Below are 7145 nucleotides of genomic sequence, written 5' to 3' on the forward strand. Positions count from 1 at the left end.
TATAATTCAATGGCCCGTCGTCAATTATTCCTTACATATTTAATATAAATATACAGAATTTAAGATTGCATTACAATTAGTAAAGAACAAATCTTAGTCTTAAATGTTGACTATTATAATAATAGGGTTGTTCCTGACAGGTTAAAGGACAATCTCTCTTCATGCAGGTAATGCATATACAGTCATGTGTTCATATACTGTATGTTTATTTCTATAAAGGATATAGTTATGTAACATTATTACAGTGCTACATATTATTTCTTAAACTATTAAGTGAGAGTATCGCCACATTTTATAAAATGTGAAAATGTTTTAGTGACCCAAAAGAATCACTTTTAATTCATTATATTTTTATCATCATTGTGTCTCAAACATACAACAACATTTTTTGTATCGTCAACATTGAAAAAACTTCTGTGTATTTTTTAAATAAACATTATTTGCTAGTATTTCCGAGTCATTTGAATCTACAGTAGAATTAGGTACAGTAACACTGGTTACAGTATAGTTACAGTAGCATTAGTTACAGTACAATTATTTACAGTAGTTACAGTAACATTAGTTACAGTATAGTTACAGTATAGTTACAGTAATGTTAGTTAAAGTATAGTTACAGTAACATTCCTTACAGTAGCATTAGTTACAGTATATTTACAGTAGCATTAGTTACAGTATAGTTACAGTACAATTATTTACAGTATAGTTACAGTAGCATTAGTTACAGTACAATAATTTACAGTATAGTTACAGTAACATTGCTTACAGTAGCATTAGTTACAGTACAATTATTTACAGTATAGTTACAGTAACATTGCTTACAGTAGGATTAGTTACAGTAACACTGCTTACAGTAGCACTAGTAACAGTATAGTTACAGTAGCATTAGTTACAGTATAGTTACAGTAACATTGCTTACAGTAGCATAAGTTACAGTATAATTACAGTAGCATTAGTTACAGTAAAGTTACAGTAACATTGCCTACAGTAGCACTAGTAACAGTATAGTTACAGTAACATTGCTTACAGTAGCATTAGTTACAGTAACACTGCTTACAGTAGCACTAGTAACAGTATAGTTACAGTAGCATTAGTTACAGTATAGTTACAGTAACATTGCGTACAGTAGCATAAGTTACAGTATAGTTACAGTAACATTGCTTACAGTAGCATTAGTTACAGTATAGTTACAGTAGCATTAGTTATAGTATAGTTACAGTAACATTGCTTACAGTAGGATTAGTTACAGTAACACTGCTTACAGTAGCACTAGTAACAGTATAGTTACAGTAGCATTAGTTACAGTATAGTTACAGTAACATTGCTTACAGTAGCATAAGTTACAGTATAATTACAGTAGCATTAGTTACAGTAAAGTTACAGTAACATTACAGTAACACTGCTTACAGCACTAGTAACAGTATAGTTACAGTAACATTAGTTACAGTATAGTTACAGTAGCATTAGTTACAGTATAGTTACAGTAGCATTAGTTACAGTATAGTTACAGTAACATTAGTTACAGTATAGTTACAGTAACATTGCGTACAGTAGCATTAGTTACAGTATAGTTACAGTAACATTGCTTACAGTAGCATTAGTTACAGTATAGTTACAGTAGCATTAGTTACAGTATAGTTACTATAACACTGCTTACAGTAGCACTTGTAACAGTATAGTTGCAGTAGCATTAGTTACAGTAAAGTTACAGTAACATTGCCTACAGTAGCATAAGTTACAGTAACACTGCTTACAGTAGCACTAGTAACAGTATAGTTACAATAGCATTAGTTACAGTATAGTTACAGTAACATTGCTTACAGTAGCATTAGTTACAGTATAGTTACAGTAGCATTAGTTACAGTAAAGTTACAGTAACATTGCCTACAGTAGCATTAGTTGCAGTAACACTGCTTACAGTATCACTAGTAACAGTATAGTTACAGTAACATTGCTTACAGTAGCATTAGTTACAGTAACACTGCTTACAGTAGCACTAGTAACAGTATAGTTACAGTAGCATTAGTTACAGTATAGTTACAGTAACATTGCTTACAGTAGCATTAGTTACAGTATAGTTACAGTAACATTCCTTACAGTAGCATTAGTTACAGTATAGTTACAGTAGCATTAGTTACAGTATAGTTACAGTAGCATTAGTTACAGTATAGTTACAGTAGCATTAGTTACAGTATAGTTACAGTAGCATTGGTTACAGTGTAGTTACAGTAGCACTAGTAACAGTATAGTTACAGTAACATTGCTTACAGTAGCATTAGTTACAGTATAGTTACAGTAGCATTGGTTACAGTATAGTTACAGTAACATTGCTTACAGTAGCATAAGTTACATTTAACCTGTACTCAAAACAAGCTGTTGAATAAAGATCTGGAGCAGATCAACTCTAGCAGTGAGCTGTTATGAGATCAGTTAAATACCAATACGGGTTTGTAGGAATTTTTGAGAGATACAGATGGTGAAGTGATGCTGCCCACGACTGAATCACACCTGTGACTGAATCACACCCGCAGACAAACATAGATGATGATGATGATGATGATGAATGTGCTGTAAATCTGTGAAGGTGTCAGATCTTCAGAAGGAATTAAAAGACAGACATAGAAATAAGAGGTCAGTGATGTCTTTTATCTGTACTGTCTGTCTGTCTGTCTGTTTAGATACACTGCATGTTTCCAGAAATACAGACAAAAAATTTCATTCAAAAAAAATTATTGATAATAATTTTTGCTTTGGCAAAAAAATAAATGTGAATTGATTATTAATACTGTTTGCTAATGATTGACAGATCAGGTGGCTTAAGGAGAGATTGTTTTATCACCATTATTCTTGTATTGAGCATGTACAACATTAATGAACATTTATAAATCCAGAACATTATCAGTGAGGTTTATAACATTCAAGAAGACTCATAGTTTTATGTAAGTGAAACGTTGAGTTTCATGTTGAGATTTTTGATTCAGGTATGAAATAAATCTTCTGATTTCATCACAGAAAACTCTTTTGTGTTGTTCAGGTTTTCAATCATGATGGTCCAGACCGGACCGGTGGTGATCTTTGACCTCCGGCTGCAGGACTACAGCTTTTAATCAATGACTCACACGTGCTGTAGGTCTTAGAAAACAATCATCTCAAGATTCAATATTTGACCTCTCTGTTATTGTATGTGAATAGGTTTAAATAAGTTGAAGATGATTTATGAGCCCTAAATTGTGATTAGAAATCATTTAAAAGATGTTTGATCAATTCTGTTGTCTTTACATAGATTACTTTGGATACTCTAACAATTCAGTGCAATTGTTTACCATTGACCCGTTTCTCATTGTAATGTAAGACTTGCTTTCAGGTTTTGGCAAAAAAGTAAACAATAAATATAATTGAAATTATGAAGCCCCTAATACAACAATCCTGCTCTTATCTCTTACTGATATATCATGTTGTTCTGAAAACCTCTTTTTTAAAGCTTATTTGTTTTTTGCAGCTCAATAAAACAGAAATGATTAGATTTGTATATTTCTGAACCTCTCATCAAGTCTCTACTCTTAAATTACTAAAAAAAAAACACATTGGACCCATTTACATTCAAATATGAATATTCAATATAATTCAGGTAACACATCCCACTCTTCTCTATAGGATCTGTGACTGCAGGTCCTCTATAATATTGTTGATAGCTCTTAACTAGTCAGTTAGTAACCCACACGTGTCCTGATAGCTTTGCCTCATTATAAATGCTGTTCTGAGGGATTTTTCCAGATGTTTGCCGCAGGGTTAAGTTAATGAAGCAATAATTCATCTACAGGACATCTCAAACTTTCACCTGATCTATATCTCTTCTTGTATTTGAAGGGTTTCATTGTTTTACATTGAATCTAATGACGGTCTTCAGTATGATTGATTGAAGCGATCGTCCACTCATGAAGTTCAGAAGAGATGCCTGGAGGGAGAAAATGAAAGTATAAGACCTCCAGAGACACAAAACTGGTTTGATCTGAATAAAGCAACTCAATACAGTGATTCACATTTAAACTCTTTTCTGATTTAAATGGAGAGGCAGTGACTTTCTCAGGTCCTCTTAAAGGGTTTAAAAACTAGATGATGTATATGTGATTAACGTACAGTACTGTACTGAGGTCTTTGGCCATCATTAGACTGTTTAATGCTAGCTGTTGTTTAAGCAATAGTATGATGACTGTATATACTGTATAATTATTCCCTTTACTACAATACCACCAGAAAATATAGCAAACTTGTATGCAGTATTAAATAGAGATGTGCATCTCCATAACTGAGGCAGATGCGATACGCAGCTCGATGATACAATACATTAAAGATACATATGAATTGAAACCCATTAAGATTCAGTGCGGACCAATTTTGATTCGGTTCAACACAATGTCATTCAATGCAGTGTGATGCAATAAAAACTATGATGCTATGCAATTTAATATGGTACAGATAGTTTCCACACATTGGATTTGTAATTACTTTGTGGAGGATGCAGATCTGCTTTAAAGCTTTGCGACGTGACTTACATGACACGCCCCATATTGTTGTGATACATCAGCAGCACATAGCAAGAGAGGAGAAATCAATCTCAAAATATTGCTCACTTTCTAAATAATAAAATGATAGCACATCTACTCATAATTATACAGAAAGAAATCTGTTTTTCTTTACTGAAATGATGCATCGCAATGCAAATGCGTATTTGTATCCAATGCACAGTTTTTAAACCCATGCATCACACCAAGCAAATTATATGCAGGATCTCATAAACCTAAATGAAATTAAATCTTAATTTTTAATTCTATAATGAATGTAGTCTCTTTAAAAGAGTTGAAGATGTGTTTAGTGTCAAGAGAGAAAAAGTGAGCTTTGTAGAGTGTTTAAAGAAGAAGTTTCATCTTCAATTGAAGAATAACTCAGACGTGCTCGCGCTTCTGTTGCCCAACAGCTAAACGATTTCATTTCCACATCATGTCTAAAGTTCATGCTTCAGTAATGTGTGTTCAGTGGATCTGACCTCGGGAACATCATTAGTCAAACCTTCTTTTCATTTTACAGACGTTTCAGAGCTAATTTCCCCTCGACCCCACATCTCGCTCTATTCGTCCTCTACAGAACCATCAGTGTTATTTATGTTCGCTGTAGGACACGTCCTCATTCAGACTCTTTAGAAATGATGTTCGCTGAAGGCCATTAAAATAACACCAGTTCACACCCATGAGTGCATTCCCAGCAGTCTATTGTAGTTTTTCTCAGAGATATAAAGTGTGTTAGATCTTCTCTGAAGTGTTGTTTAACAACAGATGCACATGAAGTGATGGCAACATTTTATTCTAAGATCTTCAATTTACCAATCTTATAGTATACAACTCTCCAGTGCTTTGCATAAAAAGCATCAGCTAAATGAACAAGTAAATTCAGTTGTTTTGGTGTTTATATTTGGTTAATAGATTATAATGTCATTAGGTTGCCTATGAAAGCTTGCTAAGGTTATTAAAGGTGCAGTGTGTAATTTTTAGAAGGATCTCTTGACAGAAATGCAAAATAATATACACAACTATATTATCAGTGGTGTATGAAGACCTTTTATTATGAACCCTTATGTTTTTATTACCTTAAAATGAGACATTTTTATCTACATACCGAGGGTTGCCTTACATGGAAGTCGCCATTTTGTGCCGCCATGTTTCTACAGAAGCCCTTAACGGACAAACTTTTTAACGAAGCTGTCTCCGAAGATGACGTATTTGTCTGGTGATGGCTACCGTAGCTTCTCTATGCGTTTTAAAAGCAAGAGGTGAGCAGTTAACTGAGCAGTTGGTTGCAATTCACAACCTCACCACTAGATGCCACTAAAATTGACACACTGCACCTTCAAGTGTTTTTACGGTGGTGTATGGTTTCTATTATGAATATTTATGATATTAAAGGTGCTGTTTTTGTGATCCCATTTTTAAACTTTAGTTAGTGTGTAATGTTAGAGCATAAATAATACCTGTAAAATTATAAAGCTCAATGCCAATTATTTTCTTTAACCAAATTCCCTTTTCATGGACTACAGTCCTCTACTTCCGGGATATATATTACGTCCATATAACGGTACATTTACACGGGGCGTAAGCGTTAACGCTTCCCATTCACTTTTAATGGGTGACGTCATGCGCTGCCGAACTGAATTATGGATCCGTCTGCACCGCGTCACTGCCATTGCTCACTGCAGAATTTGAACATTTCTCAACTTTCAAGCGCAAACAGGGCATCAACCAATCAAATCGCCGTATGCAATTGCGTTTATGGATGACTGGAGCATGTGTTGCGGCCACTGTGATTGGCTGTTGGCCATGCTTCAGACAAGCCTTCCATCAAGGGTTAGCCTACTGCTTTGGCCCCGTGTGAATGTACTGTAAACACAATCAAAGCCTGGAAAACACAGGAAAAACGGCACCTTTAAAGGTGCAGTGTGTAAATTCTAGCGCCATCTAGTGGTGAGGTTTTGAATTGCAACCAACGGCTCAGTCCACTGCTCACCCCTCAATTTTGAAACGCATAGAGAGGCTACGGTAGCCGCCACCGGAAAAAACATGTCATCGTGGGAGACAACTTAGTAAAACGTTTGTCCGTTAAGGGCTTCTGTAGAAACATGGCGGCACAAAATGGCGACTTCCATGTAAGGGGACCCTCGGTGTATGTAGATAAAAAAAACGTCTCATTCTAAGGTAATAAACGCATAACGGTTCATTATGAAAGGTCTTTATACACCCCTGATAATATAGTTTTGAATATTATTTTGCATTTCTGTCAAGAGATCCTTTTAATTATCACACACTGCACCTTTAACTAACTCTAACTATGAGGAAAGTAATAGTGACTTAACTAAGATCAGACTGTTTAACTGAGAGGTATTTAAAGGTTTTCTGTAGTCTTTCTTCACTATAGGATAAATGACTTTACGCTTGAACGTCTTTATGGAGCGTCGGTGATTCGGTGTGTGTCTTCACTTCTCTTTGTGCATCTGCTGTATTGAGTGTGTCACCGGTTCAACCCCAAAGGTGAATCTGTGTAAGACGGAGAGAGTTAATCAAATCCGAAATGGAACGAGTGCCTCCGGCGCCCGAGCGATG

General features: G+C 35.0%; 1 long non-coding RNA gene across 1 annotated transcript; it reads left to right on the top strand.

Annotated features, from left to right (window-relative positions):
* The first annotated feature begins 38 nt into the window (after positions 1–38).
* Positions 39–4636, top strand: LOC141364390 (uncharacterized). The gene is made up of 4 exons (XR_012370137.1): positions 39–167; positions 2452–2628; positions 3032–3123; positions 3865–4636. It is a non-coding gene; the product is annotated as an uncharacterized lncRNA (long non-coding RNA).
* The last annotated feature ends 2509 nt before the right edge of the window (positions 4637–7145 follow it).

Source organism: Misgurnus anguillicaudatus, chromosome 6, assembly GCF_027580225.2.
Source record: "Misgurnus anguillicaudatus chromosome 6, ASM2758022v2, whole genome shotgun sequence".
In the NCBI taxonomy this organism is placed as follows: Eukaryota; Metazoa; Chordata; class Actinopteri; order Cypriniformes; family Cobitidae; genus Misgurnus; species Misgurnus anguillicaudatus.